Genomic DNA, 20,379 nt, shown 5'->3' with positions numbered 1-20,379 from the left:
CTTGTAGGGGGTTAATGTCTTGCAGCGTGTGGTGGTGAGGGGGTTAATGTCTTGTCTTGTGTGGTGCTGAGGGGGTTAATATGTTGCAGTGTGTGGTGCTGAGGGGGCTAATGTCTTGCAGCGTGTGGTGCTGAGGGGGCTAATGTCTTGCAGTGTGGTGGTGAGCGGGTTAATGTCTTGCATTGTGTGGTGCTGAGGGGCTAATATCTTGCAGTGTGTGGTGGTGAGGGGGTTAATGTCTTGCAGGGTGTGATGCTGAGGGGGCTAATGTCTTGCATTGTGTTGTAGTGAGGGGGTTAATATCTTTCAGCGTGTTGTGGTGAGGGGGTTAATTTCTTGCATTGTGTGGTGCTGAGGGGGTTAATGTCTTGCAGTGTGTGGTGGTGAGAAGGTTAATGTATTGCAGCGTGTGGTGGTGAGAAGGTTAATGTATTGCAGCGTGTGGTGCTGAGGGGGTTAATGTCTTGCATTGTGTGGTGCTGAGGGGGTTAATGTCTTGCATTGTGTGGTGCTGAGGGGGTTAATGTCTTGCAGTGTGTGGTGCTGAGGGGGTTAATGTCTTGTCTTGTGTGGTGCTGGGGGGGTTAATGTCTTGCAGCGTGTGGTGCTGAGGGGGTTAATGTCTTGTCTTGTGTGGTGCTGAGGGGGTTAATGTCTTGTCTTGTGTGGTGCTGGGGGGGTTAATGTCTTGCAGCGTGTGGTGCTGAGGGGGTTAATGTCTTGTCTTGTGTGGTGCTGAGGGGGTTAATATGTTGCAGAGTGTGGTGCTGAGGGGGCTAATGTCTTGCAGCGTGTGGTGCTGAGGGGGCTAATGTCTTGCAGTGTGGTGGTGAGGGGGTTAATGTCTTGTCTTGTGTGGTGCTGAGGGGGTTAATATGTTGCAGCGTGTGGTGCTGAGGGGGCTAATGTCTTGCAGTGTGTGGTGCTGAGGGGGCTAATGTCTTGCAGTGTGGTGGTGAGGGGGTTAATGTCTTGCAGTGTGTGGTGCTGAGGGGCTAATGTCTTGCAGTGTATGGTGGTGAGGGGGTTAATGTCTTGCAGTGTGTGGTGCTGAGGGGCTAATGTCTTGCAGTGTGTGGTGGTGAGGGGGTTAATGTCTTGCAGCGTGTGATGCTGAGGGGGCTAATGTCTTGCATTGTGTTGTAGTGAGGGGGTTAATGTCTTTCAGCGTGTTGTGGTGAGGGGGTTAAAGTCTTGCAGCGTGTGGTGCTGAGGGGATTAATTTCTTGCATTGTGTGGTGCTGAGGGGGTTAATGTCTTGCAGTGTGTGGTGGTGAGGGGGTTAATGTATTGCAGCGTGTGGTGCTGAGGGGGTTAATGTCTTGCATTGTGTGGTGCTGAGGGGGTTAATGTCTTGCAGTGTGTGGTGGTGGGGGGGTTAATGTATTGCAGTGTGTGGTGCTGAGGGGTGTTTTGCAGTTTGGGTGTGGCGCTGAGAAGGTTAATGTCATGGTGTGGTTGTGAGATGGTTAATACCTGGGCAGCTTGGCATGCCCGGACAGCTCCTGGTGCAGGGTTATGGCCACAATCAGGACAAGGAGCCACTGACCTAGCAGCTGGAGCCCCAAACATCTGGCATAGACCCTGCCGCCTCTTCCTGCTCTGCCCCTCACCACTGCGCAAAGTATGACCTGCAGTCTGGCGGTCTTCCTGCCTGTATACATTTATATACTGTGTATATTGAGTAGAAGGAGGCGTGTAGACATCTATATATTGCATATACTGAGGACGAGGAGGCGTGTGCACATGCTGTATGTATGGTGAAGCCCTGCAGCGTTCTCCAGATCCCTGGAGCATGAGTGCCATCACTCATGCATCAGTGAGGTAGGAGAACGAACGCCAAGGGACTGTGCCTGGAGAGTGGACCATCTTGTGGCTGAAGGTGCAGTTCAGGAAGCCCTGCCAGTAGTGGCAGATGTGGGTGCTGTGGGACCCTGCCACATGTGCCCCATAGTACTTCCACGGTAACCAAGCCAGTTGTAAAACTATGTAGTCAGTGCCTGGCTGACGTCCTGAATGTATATGTAAGAGGGTTGTCTGAAGTAATATTTTTCCTTATGTTACCTTAATTCCATTGTACCATGTATGAGATGTTAGTATGTATGAGGTGTTACTATGTATGAGACTGTAGTTTGTTAGGTAAACTATTCAAAAAATTAACCAAAGAACCAAATACGTGTTATTATCTGTTCCATCTCCTTCCCCCAGTTCTGAGCTGCTGTTTTCTGCTGAAGACACAAATAAAAGTGTGTGAGCTTTTCTCTGTGTCTCCCCCTCCCAGGACGGTTGATGTAGACAAGTCCCTGACATTATCTGCAACTTTGTAATGCTGGGAGGATTAATCACAGTTCATCAGCAACTTGACCTCAGATTAACCCTTCTAGCATTAAAAAGAAGCTACACAATTGCAGATAAGGATTTGTTTATATTAGCCATCTGGGAAAGAAAGGGTAAGGAAGGGGGAGACAGAGAGAACAGCTCACACACAGGTTTTTTTTGTGTCTTCAGCAGAAAGCAGCAGCTCAGAACTGGGGGAAGGAGACTGAATAGATAATAACAAGTATGAAATGAATTGTTAGTCTCATCATGGGCAGCAACATATAAAAGTTTTGTTTGAGCGGAATACCCCTTGAACCCCTTAAGGACCAAGGCAAATTTTATGAATATGACCTGTGTCATTTTATTCATTAATAACTTTGGGATGCTTTTACCTATCCGGCTGATTCTGATTAAATGAAATCTGCTGTGGATCCGCTGCAGTAAATCAGCTGCGGATCCGGTAAGTGTGAACGTCCCCTAAGGTTAGCTTCACATGTACCATATCGCTGCGTATTTAACGCTGTGTTTTTATCGCTGCGTTTTTATCGCGATGCGGTACGTGTGAAGGCACCCTAAAAGTGTATTTGAGGGGACTGTATGTTAGAAAACCCCACAAAGCACCCCAATTCAGAAACTGCACCCCCCACAATCTGCAAAAGCACATCCAAAAAGTGTTTTAACCCTTTAGGGGAGTCACAGAAAAAAAGCTAAGTGTGTAAGAAATTTGAAAATTTTAATTTTCTGTGCAGAGATTTTATTGTAATCCAATATCTTTCATAATTATAAACCTATTACCAGAGAAATGCACCCCAATATTTATTGCCCCGTTTCTGCAGCTTATAGAAATACCCCATATGTGGCCCTAATGCGTTGTTTGACGCAACCACAAGCCTCAGATATAAGGGAGCGCCTAGTGAATTTCAACACCTCCATTATATTTGGTCATTTTTGACTGTACCACTTTAGGTTGGCAGAGGCTCTGGGGTGCCAAAACCTAAAAAACACCCCTAAAGGGACACCATTTAGAAAACTACACCCCTCAAGGAATGTAACAAGGGGTGCGGTGAGCATTTGGACCCCACAGGTGCTTCACAGATTTTCAGAACAATGTGGCGTGAAAAAAGAAAAAAAAATTTTAATTTTATTAGAATGGATTTCAAGGGCCATGTCGCATTTACAGAGCCCTCGTGCTGCCAAAACACTGGAGACCCCCCACAAGTGACCCCATTCTGGAAACTACACCCCTCAATGAATCTAACAAGGGGTGCAGTGAACATATGGACCCCACTGGTGACGGGCTCAAATGTGGAACAATGTGACGTGAAAGGGAAATTTTCTTTTTTTCACTTTCACGGCACATATTTGCCCGTCATCAAGGAGTCCATATCCTCATTGCACCCCTTGTTAGAGTCCTTAAGGGGTGTAATTTCCAGAATGGGGTCACTTGTGGGGGGTTTCCAGTGTTTTGGCAGCACGAGGGCTCTGTAAATGCAACATGGCGTTCATCATCCATTCTAGCCAAATCCAGCCTCCAAAATCCAAATGGCGCTCCTTCCCTTTGGAGGCTTGCCCTGCGCCCACATGGCGCTTTATGTCCACATGTGGGGTATGTACGGCGTCGGGGTAAATTGCTCTACACATATTCAGTGTTATTTTTATCTTTCAACCCCTTGTGAAAATTAAAAAAATCAAGGCTAGACTAACATTATAGTGTAAAAAATTTAATATTTTATTTTCACGCCACATTGTTCCACATTTTTACCCGTCACCAGTGGGGTCCATATGCTCACTACACCCCTTGTTACATTCCTTGAGGGTAGTTTCTATAATGGGGTCACTTGTGAGGGGTTTCATCTTGGCAACACAAGGGCCTTTTAAATGCAACATGGCCCTCAAAATCCATTCCAGCCAAATCCAGCCTCCAAAAGCCAAATGGCGCTCCTTCCCTTTGAAGGCTTAGGGTATGTTCATATTGCGTTTTTGTCCACACGTCGGGCTGCACGTCGGGAATCAGTGAGAAAAGGATGCTGCCGTGCAGCCCAACGTGCGGCCGACTGCCGCATTGACTTAAATGAGCAGGACAGAGTCATTATGTGACAACGTTCTGCTCATTTACCGGACGTACACGGCTTTTGTGCAGGACTCAAAAGCGTAGTCGACGTATTTTTACACTAAATGTTGGTCTAGCCTTGATTTTTTTCCATTTCCACAAGGGGTTAAAAAAGGAAATGAATGCAAAACGTGTAGGGTAATTTTCCCTGAGTACGAAAATACCCCACATGTGGACATAATGTGCCATATGGGCACAGGGCAAGCCACCAAAGGGACAGAGCGCCGTTCAGAGGCTGGAATGGAGGATGGAGGCCATGTTGCAATTAAAAAGCTCCTGTGCTGCCAGGACAGTAGGAACCCCTAACAAGTGACCCCATTCTGGAAACTACACCCCTCAAGGAATGTAACAAGGGGTGCAGTGAGCATATGGACCCCACTAGTGACCGGCACATATGTAGAACATGTGGTGTGAAAATAAAAATTGTTTTTTTTTTCATTTTCACGGCACAAATGTGTCAGTCACCAGGGGGCCATATCCCTGTTGCCCCCCTTGTTAGATTCCCTATGGGGTGTAGTTTCCAGAAGGGGGTCACTTGTAGGAAATTTCTACTGTCCTGGCCGCACAGGGGCTTTGTAATTGCATCATGGCAAGTCTTAAATAGGTATGGCAGCCATACCTATTTAATTGGGGAAAAGAGACAATTTTTTATTTATTTGGGGGTATTAGGCCAATTATTAGTTTATAAGGTTGAAAATGACCATCAAATTCAACCTGGGTTGATCCAGAGGAAGGCAAAAAACCCTTGTGAGGCAGATGACAGTAGCCTCATCACAGGGAAAAAATTCCTTCCCGACTCCATAATGGCAATCAGAATAATCCCTGGATCAAAGTGACCCCTGAAATAGGAGAGGGAAGGAATTTAGAAAATTTAGAACTCCAATGACGTGTGGTACGCCTTGAAGCGATCCTGTACAGGTGTCACACTGGAAAATGGTGTCCTTCCTGATCCCCCTGTTACGCCACACTCTGCACTTCTTCTGGGGTCCCCTGTTTTCCAGTGCGGGGGACGTGACCTGGAAAATGTTGCCCTGGTGCGATATGGGGTCCTTAATATCCAGAAGCGCTGGGTCCGCTCCATGGCTGCTAAATATTAGGGCTCTATTACTGCTGATATTTTCGGATCCTGCCGCAAGCTACAGTAGCTCGGGCAGCGAGGGACCGGAAGAGGGGGTGCTGGTATAAAAGTTATCCCCGTACAGGTGGTAACCTTTATCCAGCAGTGGGAAGATCAGTTCCCAAACGATCTTCCCACTAACTCCGAGGATGGGGGGGGGGCATGGTGGGGGCTGGATTCGGGTGTCCCTTCCTTCATACACTCTAGGGGTACGTGCACACTGCGGATTAGCAAAGGATAACCCTTTGTGCATTCCGCAGCTGGCACCCGCCGGCGGACTAATGCAGGTGCGCGTCTCCATCCGTGTCATAGACTCCATCCTGCGCACAGGCGGATTTCGCCCTCTGTCCAAAGAATGAAAACGTTCATTCTTTGGATGGACGATGGAATCCGCCCGTGCATAGAATGGAGTCTATGACATGTGCGGAGACGTGCGCGCCCGCATCAGTCTTGCGGCGGGTGCCAGCTGCGGAATGCACAAAGGGTTATCCTTCGCCATTCCGCAGTGTGCACCTACCCTATATCTGTAAGTGATGAATGGAGGAAAAAAGGATCCCCCATTCATCCTCACTGGCTGTTTCGGTGTCGGAGGCAATAATAGCGTATGCGTCCTCCACCGAAAACACCCTGGGGGCCATCTTTATATGGGGATTGGTAAATGGGGTTTGTAAATTTGTAGTGGTGTAGTGTAAAACTTTATTTCGTGTAGTGTAATAGTGTTTTTTACATGTTTTTTTAACATTAAGTATAAAAAAAAAAACCTTCGCCAAAAATGGTGTTGCTGATAAATGCCGCACTTATCAGCAGACCGTGGCAGTAGGATAAAGGAAAAAAAACACCCTACGCCAAAAAGGAGGAGTTGCTGAAAATTTTAAAAAATAATAATTGGAAAGATGCTGGATCAGGTGAGTATGGGTCAATACCTGCTCTGGACACCTCAGCTACCTAGATAAGGTGTGCACAGCAGGTATTTAACCTTTTCCTGGGCAACTTATATCGCCGTGATCGGCCGGCCGATCACGGCGATCGGGATTTAGCACCGTGGCCACCATTACTTTTAACAGTAATGGCGGTCGGTGCCATTCTTGGACAGCACCGACCGCCATTGCTTTCCGGGTCACCGATGACCCTGAAAGCTGCAGATTGCAACTATTGGCTGACCGGAATTGATCAGCCAATAGCGGCGATCGTCGGCACGGGAGGGGTTACACACAGCGATCGGGGAAACCGCGGGCGTAAATGTACGCCCGTTTGCAAACAAATTGCTCAGAAATAAAGGAATTATGGCAATAACTGCTAAATGTAGGCCTTTAATGGGGGCGTATTCAGGGTTGGTGTCTAGGGCAGCACAACAAATACAGCCCTGATAACCCATAGTTTCTCAGTTAATTGATAACTGAAAGTTTTGCATAATCTGCCAATTATTTCATTCCTGTGCTCATATATTACACTAGTTCTGCCATCCTTACCTACTGACATCACCAAGTGCTGAGCTTCCTCTGTTGAGATGTTTTGGTATGTCTTTACTGCAGCTTCCTTAAAAGCATGCTCAGTAAGGTAGAGGCCAGATAAGGGGCTCAGCCAATGAAGAATGAAATTGGCATGTTCATTTTATTCTGTGGGTCAGTACATTTACAGTGATACAAAATTTATAAAGCTTTAGTTATGTTTATTACTTGTAAAAATTAAGAAAAAAAAACCTGCAAAAAGCAAGTGATCTTTTGTTTTATACATTTTCATATTCTTTTATAACATGCTTTAACATAATATATGGGACTGCCTACAATGGCAGCTGAGGCCAACTGAATCATTACTATTATTATTAATAACTAAACAGCCTGCTTCTGAACCACTTCACTAACTAAAGCTTGTACTGACATCTAGTGGCCAATTTGATAACTGCAGTCATGAAAATTTGGCAATTAGATTGATGGTTATAACAAAACCCATAAACACCCCTAAAATACATTCGAAATTAAAATCTATATTAAAAAAGGCTAAATTTGCTGACTATATGTTCCCAGTTAAATTCATTATTTTTTCCAGAAATGAAAGAAAAGGAGCGGCAACTCACCAATTCTTAATGAATATTCAGTATTCTTCTTTATGAATACTGTTTATTCCAAACAAGTTCCCAACAATTTCACACACACACACACACACACACACACACACTTCATTTAGTGTCTCACAGGTAACGTCTTCTTCAATCTAAAGCATCACTTTACCTTTTCCTCTCAATCCGGCCCAGGCCTCCATGATGGTTTCTTTCTGCTGGTAATTCATCTCTTCAAAACCTGCCAGACAAACATCTTAGGCTCCGCACTTTTCCTTCAACTTTCTTTTTTTTTTTTTTACCTATAGCCCCCCATACAGTAGTAATTCAATAGTAGTAATGCCCCCTGTTGTGACCCCCCCCATAGTAATAATAACCCCTGCTAAACCACAGTAATAATGCTCCTTAATGTATACAGCTTCCCCCCCCCCGACAGTAATAATGCGCTCTGCTGTGTACAGCCCCCATAGTAATAATGCCCCCTGCAGTATACAGCCATCACACAGTAATACATACCTCACAACTTTTTAGACAGCCAAAGAGGAACACTTGTGGTTCAGTCTCGGAAAATTTTACGGACATTTCTATACTTTTTAATTTAAGGATGCATTTACACATATAGGATCCGGTATGTGTGACTGCATCCTTAGGTCCCAGTCACACATCAGTACCATAGACGGGAATTTAAATGTGTCATTGCAGTGACATACTGTCAGATAGGTTACTTAATGCATAGTTGCCAACATTTGAAAAATTTTTCCAGGGACACTTTAGCGTTGACAACAAGGTGTGTGGCTTATTGTGGGTGTGGTTTTGGTGGGTGTGGCCTATCAGGGGTGTGGTTTACGGGGTATGGCTTGTCACCAGTGTTTTGGGTGTTTTTTTTCCCCAGAACTTTTCAGTCAGAACACAAAAGGATGAGGGTTGTAGTAGTAGTGCTACAGGAATAGATGAGGGGTGTAGTAGCAGTACAGAAAAAGATGAGGGGTACAGTAGTAGTACAGGAACAGATGAGGGGTGTAGTAGTACAGGAACATATGAAGGACAGGGGTGTAATTTGTAGTCTGCAAACAACTGCATGGGGCCCCGTTTGGTAGCTGGGGGTGAATGGGGCGGACTGGGGTACCTGTGGCAGACTGGGGGTAACTAGAGCAGACTGGAGAAGACTGGGTAAGACTGGGGGTGACGAGCGGACTGGGAAGTGACTGGGGCAGACTAGGGATGACTGGGGGGAGACTGGAGCAGACTGGGGGAGACTGGGAAAGACTGGAGGGAGACTGGGGGTGACAATAGCAGACTGGGGGTGACTGGAGCAGACTGGGGGTAGCTGAAGCAGACACGGAAGTGACTGGGGCAGACTGAGCGTAACCAAGGCAGACTGCGGTAGCTGGGGGTGACTGGAGCAGACTAAGGGTGACTGGAGCAGACTGGGGGGAGACTGGGAAAGACTGGTTGTGACTGGGGGATGACTGAAGCAAATTGGGGGTGACTGGAGCAGAATGGGGGTAGCTGGAGCAGAATGGGGATAGCTGGGGGTGATGAACAGACTGCGCTTAGCTGGGGCAGACTGGGGGTAGCTGGGGCAAACTGGGGGTGAGGGCAGACTGCAAGTAGCTGGGGCAGACTGGGGGTGACAGAAGCAGACTGAGGGGGGTGACTGGGGGTAGCTGGGGCAGACTGGGGGGTGACTGAGGCAGACTGGGGTTAGCTGGGGCAGACAGGGTGGTGACTGGGGCAGACTGAAGCTTTATCTCCTTCAGCATAATACCACTCATGTGGGCCCCTCATTAAACCACCAGTAAAATACAGTGTGGTGTGACTGGTATATACTGGTATATAATCCCCTCATGTCGGCCCCTCATTATACCACCAGTGCAATACAGTGTGGTGTGACTGGTATATACTGGTATATAATCCCCTCATGTGGACCCTTCATTATACCACCAGTATAATACAGTGAGGTGGGAGACTGCTGGTATACTGAGGAGCCCACATGAGGGAATGATGCTGAAGGAAGTAAAGCTATATACATTGGTGTGAGAGGCTGGGAGACTGGTAATCAGAGCTGTGTATACAGTGTATACCAGTCACAGCTCTGATTACTATTCTCCTGGACTACCACACCTCCATTATCCCCCTCATGTGGGCTCCTCACCATTACCTGCTCTCTTCAGCACACAGCCATCTTAATTTCCTTCAGGCTCTTTTAGCAGGGGCAGGAGTGGTGTCCCTGCCAGGACCTAGAGCTAGGAGGAGAGAGCGGCATCTAGTGGCTGGAGGTAGAATATACAGCCTCCAGCCATTACTGCCAGCTTTACTTTACTTAGGCTTATAGTTAGCATTGGGGGCAGTTACGGGGCGGGCCGTGATGTTACGGGGGTGAGGCTTGCCGAGACATGCCCGAGACATTAATTTGCCAGGACTGCCTTGTCAAATTGGGGACAGTCCCGGCAAAAACAGGACTGTTGGCAACTATGCTTAATGGCTTAATCATTGTTTTGTGGCAAAAATCATGGCCCCAAAATGGATTGGTAAGGCCGGGTTTACATATGTCCGGCGGCGTTTCCCTCCGGCGCATGAGAAAAGCGCCGGAGGGAAACGCATTATTGAACTGATCCCATTGTTTTCAATGGGATCGCTCAATATATGCGGCGTGCAAAAAGTGACGCCGCACAGTCACTTTTTGCACGCCGCGTATATTGAACGATCCCATTGAAAACAATGGGATCAGTTCAATAATGCGTTTCCCTCCGGCGCTTTTCTCACTGAAGTGAATGGAGCCCCGGAGGCAAGCCGTGTGATGACGGATGCTGTATTCATTCGTCCGGCTCTAGCCTCCGGTGCTCCGAGAACAGGCTCTCTGGCAGCACACCAAAGCCCCAATGTGTGGGATTGGGGTAGTGTGTGTTGGGGTCAGATGGTATACTGTGCAGGGGGTCAGGTGGGGTTGTGTGGGGTCAGGTTTCATTGGTGTGTTTGTGGGGGGGGGGGGGGTCAGGTTGGGAGGTGTGTGTGGTTGGATAAGGGTGGTGGTGTGTGGGTGGATCAGGTGGGGTAGTGTGTTGGGGTGGGTGGGTCTGGTGGGGTAGTGTGGGTGGGTCAAGGTGTGTGTGTGTGGGGGGGAGGTGGGGTAGTAGTGTGGGCGGGTCAAGGTGTGTGTGTGTGTGTGTGTGTGGAGGGGGGGTAGGTGGGGTAGTGTGGGTGGGTCAAGGTGTGTGTGTGTGAGGGGTGGGGTAGTGTAGGTGGGTCAAGGTGGGTATGTGTGTGTTTGTGGGGGGGTCAGGCGCCCTGCATTCATTATGGCAGTTCAGAGCGTGGCCGTGCGGCGACCCCGCTCTGAACTGCCGCGGTCCCGGGTGCTTCATGCTTCTAGTATAAGTGTAAAAAAAAAAAAAAAAAAAGTGTTATTATTAATAAAAAAAACCTCCCCTAATAAAAGTTTGAATCACCCCCCTTTTCCCATGTTATAAATAAAATAAATAAATAAATAAATAAACATGTTTGGTATGGCCGCGTGCGTAATCGCCAAAACTATTTAATTTATCACAGTCCTGATCTCGCACGGTAAACGGCGCAAGCGCACAAAAATCCAAAAGTGCAAATTGCGCATTTTTGGTTGCATCAAATCCAGAAAAATTGTAATAAAAAAGTGAAAAAAAATCGCAAACATTAAAATCCACCACTGAATACATGCATGCAGGGGTGCGGTAGCATGTACACCCTGGAAACTCCATTTGCATTACTTTATGTAGAGCAGTGTAGGGGCTGCCACTATACTATATAAAACCTATAGGGAAAAGAAATGTCAACTGATGAGAGCAAATTGTGACAACTGATGGCAACTGATGACAACTTATGGCAACTGATGGTTTTTGCTGAAAAAAGGATAGAAAAACTGATGACAACTGATGCATTTTTGGCATCAGTTGTGGTCAGTTTTTAGATAAAAAACTGCAATTGACGCCAACTTATATATGTAAACCCAGCCTAACACCTACAGATGTGTGTATGGGGCCATATGAACTGCATGTGTGACATGATGTCTAAAAGGGGCCATAATATCATATATTCAGTATAAGGTGTATGTGGCTCTCCGGAGAGTCCTCCGACAAATGTCAGTGGACATAGGGGGTCAGGCATAATGGAAAATCATCGCCAAACCTCTTTGTTCTTTGAGAGATAAGTCATCATTGAATCTAACCGGCTGTGTACAAGCAGTACAAGGCTAGGTAGGTAGGGGTGTAGTTAGCAGAGGGCTAGTGGGTTAAGGTATTATTCTGCCTTGACCAGGGTATGCACATGCAGTACTAGGACAGTGAAGTAGTTTAGCTACAACTCTGTTAAGATGGAAGGTCAGAGGAGGCTGCCATAGGCAGAGAAGAGTGTCTCTTTTGTGCTGGTCACCACCCAGAATCCCACCATAACATGAGATTAGGGAATTGCTAGAGAAGCATTTCATGGCACTGACACAACTCTCTGTTCTCCCTGTAAGACATCAAAGAACCAGTAAGTAGAAATTTCCCCCTTCTCTTTCTTATACACACTGGAAATAATGCATCCAGTCCTTGTCTCCTGTATCACTGAGCATGGTAAAGTATGCGAGTATGGAATCACATTGAAACTGACAGTGATGGTCAGGGCCGGGACAAGGAGTTTTGGTGCCCTAGGCAGAGAAGGCAAATGGCGCCCCCCCCAGTGTAGACTGTATACTATGCGGGGACAGCCAGGAGGCTATACTGTATGTGGGGGCTGATACTTCGTCATCACAGGCTCTGCAGAGTATTACCACACTGCAGACTATATGTGAGAGTCCAGTATGTATACTGTACCCTCTAAATATAACAGGACCATGTATACTGTACCCCCTGACTGTAACAGGACCATGTATACTGTACCCCCTGAATGTAACAGGACCGTGTATACTGTACCCCCTGAATGTAACAGGACCATGTATACTGTACCCCCTGAATGTAACAGGACCGTGTATACTGTACCCCCTGAATGTAACAGGACCGTGTATACTGTACCCCCTGAGTGTAACAGGACCATGAATACTGTACCCCCTGAATGTAACAGGACCATGTATACTGTACCCCCTGACTGTAACAGGACCATGTATACTGTACCCCCTGAATGTAACAGGACCATGTATACTGTACCCCCTGAATGTAACAGGACCATGTATACTGTACCCCCTGACTGTAACAGGACCATGTATACTGTACCCCCTGACTGTAACATGACCATGTATACTGTACCCCCTGACTGTAACAGGACCATGTATACTGTACCACCTGACTGTAACAGGACATGTATACTGTACCCCCTGAATGTAACAGGACCATGTATACTGTACCCCCTGAATGTAACAGGACCATGTATACTGTACCCCCTGAATGTACCAGGACCATGTATACTGTACCCCCTGAATGTACCAGGACCATGTATACTGTATCCCCTGACTGTAACAGGACCGTGTATACTGTTCCCCCTGACTGTAACAGGACCGTGTATACTGTATCCCCTGACTGTAACAGGACCGTGTATACTGTACCCCCTGACTGTAACAGGACCATGTATACTGTATCCCCTGACTGTAAATCACTGGTGTCAGGGGGATTAGCCTGTACACAATAAACAGAATATAAGTGTTCACCAACCTGTGGCTCCCAAGCTGTGGCAGAACTACAACTCCTATCATGCTGTGACTGTTGTAGTTTTGGAGCAGCTGGTGACCCACAGGTTGGGGAACAATAGCCTATGGGAAGTGCTGTGTGTAGAGGAGCAGTGCAGGGATATGGACTGCAGTTACGCTATCAGCACTTCACTGAAATGGAGTCGCACTATCAGCACTAGGAATAACAGTGCTCCTATATACCATGTTTTACGGTAATAGCCAGGACTAGTTAGTTCCAGGCTTCAAAATGTGCCAGGAAGATCATAGGGTGACACCTACATGTAAGACTAAGGGTCCTATTCCACGGGCCGAGCAGGGCCCGATCAACGATTTGAACGAGCGACGATCTGCTAGATCGCCGCTCGTTTACTGGGCCTATTCCATGGCCCGATGATCGTTGAGCGAGGGCTGCAAGGACATCGTTACCGATGTCCTTGCAGCCCTTGCAGCATCATACATTACCTAGCTGCAGGGCTTGTCCTCCGCTCCATCTCCTCCCCGGGTTCCCCCGCGCTCTATCTTCTGAATGGCCGGTCAGCTGACAGGCCCCACTCAACCAATCACAGGCCGCAGCGGTCCCGGCCTGTGATTGGCTGAGTGCTCCGTCAGCTGACCGGCCATTCAGAAGATAGAGCGCGGGACCCGGGGATGAAGACAGCGCAGAGAAGAAGCCCTGCAGCCAGGTAATGTATGATGATGCTGCTGCTGTTTCTTCTCAAATCGTCGGTCGCCCGCCGTGCACCGCTATTCAACCGTAGCGATGCGCGGTGGGGGAACGATGATTTTAGGTCTGGCCCTAAATGAACGATCAGCCAATGACACGATCATCGGCTGATCATTCTCTCTATTTCACCGAACGATAATCGGCCGAATCGGGCCAAATGGGGCCGGTCCGGCCGATTATCGTTACTGTGAAATAGGGCCCTAACTAAAGAATGTCAACTCTTAACCCCTTCAGATCCATTCACCCACTGTTAACCCCTTCAGATCCACAACTGTTCAATTCCCCCACTGTTAACCCCTTCACATCCACTACAATCTAATTCATCCACTGTTAACCCCTTTAGATCCACAACACTTCAATTCAACCACTTTTAACCCCTTCACATCCACCAGAGTTTAATTCATATACTGTTAAACCCTTCAGCTCCAGAAATATTTTATTTTTTTCTAACTATATGTAATTTTTAACACCTGAAAACCAGGCTTATTTTAATTTTTTTCTCTTATTTGTCTTAGATATAGAAGAATCATTTTTACTGTAGGGATTTGGATTAATGTGATGGTAAAGTGTGTATTTGGGGCTATATGTCGCACTATTTGAAGTCCAATAAAACCAAAGAATCAAGTTGTTATCCAATCACACTACCATATCCTAGAAGAGCGCTTACTCTCGTACAGATTCTGTGATTTTAAGACATTTATACTGTAGGGATTTGGATTAATGTGATGGGAAAGTGTCTATTTGGGGCTATATGTCGCCTATTTGAAGTCCAACAAAATCACGAAATCCAATTGTTATCCAATCTGGCTACCATATCCTAGAAGAGCGCTTACTCTCGTACAGATTTGGTGATTTTTAGAAATTTTTACTGTAGGGATTTGGAGTAATGTGATGCTAAAATGTGTATTTGGGGCTATATGTCCAACTATTTGAAGTCCAATAAAATCACAAAATCAAATTGTTATCCAATCCTACTACCATATCCTAGAAGAACACTTACTCTCGTACATGTTCTGTGATTTTCAGAAATTTTTACAGTAGGGATTTGGAGTAATGTGATGGGAAAATGTCTATTTGGGGCTATATGTCGCACTATTTGAAGTCCAATAAAATCACGAAATCAAGTTGTTATCCAATCACTTTACCATATCCTAGAAGAACGCTTACTCTCATACAGATTCTGTGATTTTCAGACATTTTTACTGTACGGATTTGGAGTAATGTGATGGTAAAGTCTGTATTTGGGGATATATGTCGCACTATTTGAAGTCCAATAAAATCACGAAATTAAGTTGTTATCCAATCACACTACCATATCCTAGAAGAGCGCTTACTCTTGTACAGGTTCTGTGATTTTAAGACATTTTTACTGTAGGGATTTGGAGTAATGTGATGGTAAAGTGTGTATTTGGGGCTATATGTCACACATTTGAAGTCCAATAAAATCACGAAATCAAATTGTTATCCAATCACACTACCATATCCTAGAAGAGTGCTTACTCTCGTACAGATTCTGTGATTTTCAGACATTTTTACTGTAGGGATTCGGATTAATGTGATGGGAAAGTGTGTATTTGGGGCTATATGTCGCACTATTTGTATCCCAATAAAATCACAAAATCAAATTGTTATCCAATCCTACTACTATATCCTAGAAAAGCGCTTACCCTCGTACAGATCCTGTGATTTTCAGACATTTTTACTGTAGGGATTCGGAGTAATGTGATGGTAAAATGTGTATTTGGGGCTATATATTGCACTATTTGTATCCCAATAAAATCACGATATCAAATTGTTATCCAATCACACTACTATATCCTAGAAGAGCGCTTACCCTCGTACAGGTTCTGTGATTTTCAGTCATTTTTACTGTAGGAATTTGGAGTAATGTGATGGTAAAGTGTGTATTTGGGGCTATATGTCGCACTTTTTGTATCCCAATAAAATCACGAAATCAAATTGTTATCCAATCCTACTACCATATCCTAGAAGAGCGCTTATTCTTGTACAGGTTCTGTGATTTTCAGACATTTTTACTGTAGGAATTTAGAGTAATGTGATGGTAAAGTGTGTATTTGGGGATATATGTCGCACATTTTGTATCCCAATAAAATCACGAAATCAAATTGTTATCCAATCTCACTATCATATCCTAGAAGAGCGCTTACTCTCATACAGATTCTATGATTTTCAGATATTTTTACTGTAGGGATTCGGAGTAATGTGATGGTAAAGTGTCTATTTGGGGCTATACACCTGATAATTTGAAGTCCAATAAAATCACGAAATCCAATAGTTCTCCATCTTGTTCTTGTTGTTGGACGCTCTTGGTAGACTACTTCCAATCCCAGGAGGGACCAGTTTCATGGCTGATGCAGAATAACCATTAAGAGACTTTTTTCAGTACTGTTCTTCTGTTCTAGTTTAATAAGTCTATGTTCCTTTTAAGTTTAGGTTAGGGACTCGCAAGAGAATGAGGACCCTTGATGTGGGTTGCGAGCTTACGATATTTCTTGCCTATTTTTTTCTCCTAGTTTTCAACGGTAAAAGATATCTACTTACACATCATTGAAGATTGGACATCGAGCCATCAAGGAGCCCCACTAGACTAAAGCTGCTTTCACATGCTGCAGATTTTCTGCAGCAGATTGTCTGTTGCCAAACCAAAGTCAACCTGAAGTTTCAAATCCGCTGTAGAAAATCTGCATCAAATCTGCAGTTTGTGAAAGCACCCTTACTATTCTGCAAGTCTTCCCCAGTGCATTATAGGGCCATGCAGCTGTCACTGACTGACAGCTCCTTTGCGCCCTAGCGGTCTTGTTTCTGCCACCTAATAAAGATTGCTGAGGGGCCTGTGTGAGCTGCTGGCGCCTGCTGATGCCCCTCCCCAGTGCCGACTTCTATTCTTTTATAGAAGAAGTCTGGCTAAAACATTTTTGTATTGTTATTGTATTGTCACCCAAAAGTTATACAAATCCCCAATATACACCTATTACGGGAAATGCTTATAAAGTGCTTTTTTCCCTGCACTTACTACTGAATCAAGGCTTCACTTCCTGGGTAACATGGTGATGTCACTTTCTGGATAACATGGTGATATCACTTCCTGGATAACTTGGTGATGTAACGACCCGACTACCAGAGCTGTGCAGGCTGTGGCTGCTGGAGAGGATGATGGCAGGGGGATGCTCAGTGTTCCTCCAGTGCCCTGTGTCCCTTAGTGTCCATCTGCCATCATCCTCTCCAGCAGCCACAGCCCGCACAGCTCTGGGAGTAGGGTTGTGACATTACCATTTTATCCAGGAAATGACATCACCATGTTAGTCAGGAAATGACATCACCATGTTATCCAGGAAGTGACAACACCATTTTTATCAAGGAAGTGACATCACCATGTTATCCAGGAAGTGACATCACCATGTTACCCAGGAAGTGACATCACCATGTTATCCAGGAAGTGAAGCCTTGATGCAGTAGTTAGTACAGGGTGAAAAGCACTTTATAAGCATTTCACGTAATAGGTGTATATTGGGGATTTGTATAACTTTTGGGTGACAATACAATAACAATACAAAAATGTTCAATGAGGTGTTAGTAGATATCTTTTACCGTTGAAAACTAGGAGGAAAAAATAGGCAAGAAATATCGTAAGCTCGCAACCCACATCAAGGGTCCCCATTCTCTTGCGAGTCCCTAACCTAAACTTAAAAGGAACATAGACTTATTAAACTAGAATAGAAGAACAGTCCTGAAAAAAAAGTCACTTAATGGTTATCCTCCATCAGCCATGAAACTGGTCACTCCTGTGATTGGAAGTAGTCTACCAAGAGCACTCCAACAACAATAACAATATGGAGAACTATTTGATTTTATTGGACTTCAAATTATCAGGTGTATAGCCCCAAATAGACACTTTACCATCACATTACTCCAAATCCCTACAGTGAAAATGTCTGAAAAATCACAGAACCTGTAAGAGAGTAAGTGTTCTTCTAGGATATGGTAGTGTGATTGGATAACAATTTGATTTCGTGATTTTATTGGACTTCAAATAGTGGGACATATAGCCCCAAATAGACACTTTACCATCACATTACTCCAAATCCCTACAGTAAAAATATCTGAAAATCACTGAATTTGTACGAGAGTAAGCGCTCTTCTAGGATATGGCAACGAGATTGGATAACAATTTGATTTCGTGATTTTATTGGACTTCAAATAGTGCGACATATAGCCCCAAATAGACATTTTAGCATCACATTACTCCGAATCCCTACAGTAAAAATCACCGAATCTGTACGAGAGTAAGCGCTCTTCTAGGATATGATAGCGAGATTGGATAACAATTTGATTTCCTGATTTTATTGGACTTCAAATAGTGGGACATATAGCCCCAAATAGACACTTTACCATCACATTACTCCGAATCCGTACAGTAAAAATGTCTGAAAATCACAGAACCTGTACAAGAGTAAGCGCTCTTCTAGGATATGGTAGCAAGATTGGATAACAATTTGATTTCCTGATTTTATTGGACTTCAAATAGTGGGACATATAGCCCCAAATAGACACTTTACCATCACATTACTCCGAATCCCTACAGTAAAAATTTCTAAAAATCACAGAACCTGTACGAAAGTAAGCGCTCTTCTAGGATATAGTAGTGTGATTGGATAACAATTTGATTTCTTGATTTTATTGGACTTCAAATAGTGGGACATATAGCCCCAAATACACATTTTACCAACACATTACTCCGAATCCCTACAGTAAAAATGTCTGAAAATCACAGAACCTGTACGAGGGTAAGCGCTCTTCTAGGAAATAGTAGTGTGATTGGATAACAATTTGAATTCGTGATTTTATTGGGATACAAATAGTTCGATATATAGCCCCAAATAGACACTTTACCATCACATTACTCCGAATCCTTACAGTAAAATTATCTGAAAATCACTGAATATGTACGAGAGTAAGTGTTCTTCTAGGATATGGTAACGAGATTGGGTAACAATTTGATTTCGTGATTTTATTGGACTTCAAATAGTGCGACATATAGCCCCAAATACACATTTTAGCATCACATTACTCCGAATCCCTACAGTAAAAATTTCTAAAAATCACTGAATCTGTTCGAGAGTAAGCGCTCTTCTAGGATATGGTAGCGAGATTGGATAACAATTTGATTCTTTGGTTTTATTGGACTTCAAATAGTGCGACATATAGCCCCAAATACACACTTTACCATCACATTAATCTAAATCCCTACAGTAAAAATGATTCTTCTATATCTAAGACAAATAAGAGAAATAAATTAAAATGAGCCTGGTTTTAAGGTGTTAAAAATTACATATAGTTAGAAAAAAATAAAATATTTCTGGAGCTGAAGGGGTTAACAGTATATGAATTAAACTCTGGTGGATGTGAAGGGGTTAAAAGTGGATGAATTGAAGTGTTTTGGATCTAAAGGGGTTAACAGTGATTGAATTAGATTGTAGTGGATGTGAAGGGGTTAACAGTGGGGGAATTGAACAGTTATGGGTCTGAAGGGGTTAACAGTGGGTGAATGGATCTGAAGGGGTTAAGAGTTGACATTCTTTAGTTAGTCTTACATAAAGGTGTCACCCTATGATCTTCCTGGCACATTCTGAAGCTTGGAACTAACTAGTCCTGGCTATTACCGTAAAACATGGTATATAGGAGCACTGTAATTCCTAGTGCTAATAGTGTGAATCCATTTCAGTGAGGTGCTGATAGTGTGAATGCAGTGGATATGGGGCAGTGTTATATGGGGCAGACCTGTGACCTAGGTGACTTCCCTCTCCCAGCATTCCCAGCTCTCCCAGCCTTCCTAAACCTAAAGAATGATGAAAGTCAGTCAGTGAACTTACCAGACAGCAGCCCAGCAGTCGGTACAGCCTCCAGCAGTCAGACAGAGAAGAGGTCACATCGTGAGGAGGGGGCGGAGCCTCTGTAGGTCCTGGCAGGTCAATGATTTTTTATTTTTTAAAGAAATTGAAATTGCACCCCTGTAACTTACCACTAGATGGCGCCCTAGGCCATCGCCTACCCTGGCCTACCCTTTGTCCCGGCCCTGGTGATGGTATCCTCATTAAATTTCACTGCAAAATCACAGTGTCAAATTCACTGCAGATACAGTATGCAGATCGGGCAGGACGGAGGTAAGTGTCTTTCCCCCACCTGTCAGTAGAAGTGATTGGGACTATCTTCAGGGGTTCCGATCAGTCAGTGACAGGTTCAATATATATACGTTCCTGCTGCGCAGGGCATCGCAATTATTGACGAGAAGGGGTTAACAGCAGTTTGAAAGTTTTGCGCCAAAATTGACTGAACTCAGGGGCAGATTATAATATGG

At 44.8% G+C, this 20,379-nt stretch overlaps 1 protein-coding gene across 1 annotated transcript in view; it reads right to left on the bottom strand.

The window, feature by feature from the left end:
- Positions 1-9,820, bottom strand: part of PLOD2 (procollagen-lysine,2-oxoglutarate 5-dioxygenase 2) — a 155,828-nt gene extending 146,008 nt beyond the window's left edge. Inside the window, exon 1 of the mRNA XM_069975398.1 lies at positions 9,764-9,820. The gene's annotated coding sequence lies outside the window, so the exon portion shown is untranslated. The remainder of the gene's footprint in view (positions 1-9,763) is intronic.
- Positions 9,821-20,379: the final 10,559 nt, after the last annotated feature.

Source organism: Dendropsophus ebraccatus, chromosome 6 (assembly GCF_027789765.1).
Source record: "Dendropsophus ebraccatus isolate aDenEbr1 chromosome 6, aDenEbr1.pat, whole genome shotgun sequence".
NCBI classification, from domain to species: Eukaryota; Metazoa; Chordata; class Amphibia; order Anura; family Hylidae; genus Dendropsophus; species Dendropsophus ebraccatus.
The sequence above is the reverse complement of the archived record's forward strand: the minus strand, read 5'-3'. Positions and strand labels throughout refer to the sequence as shown.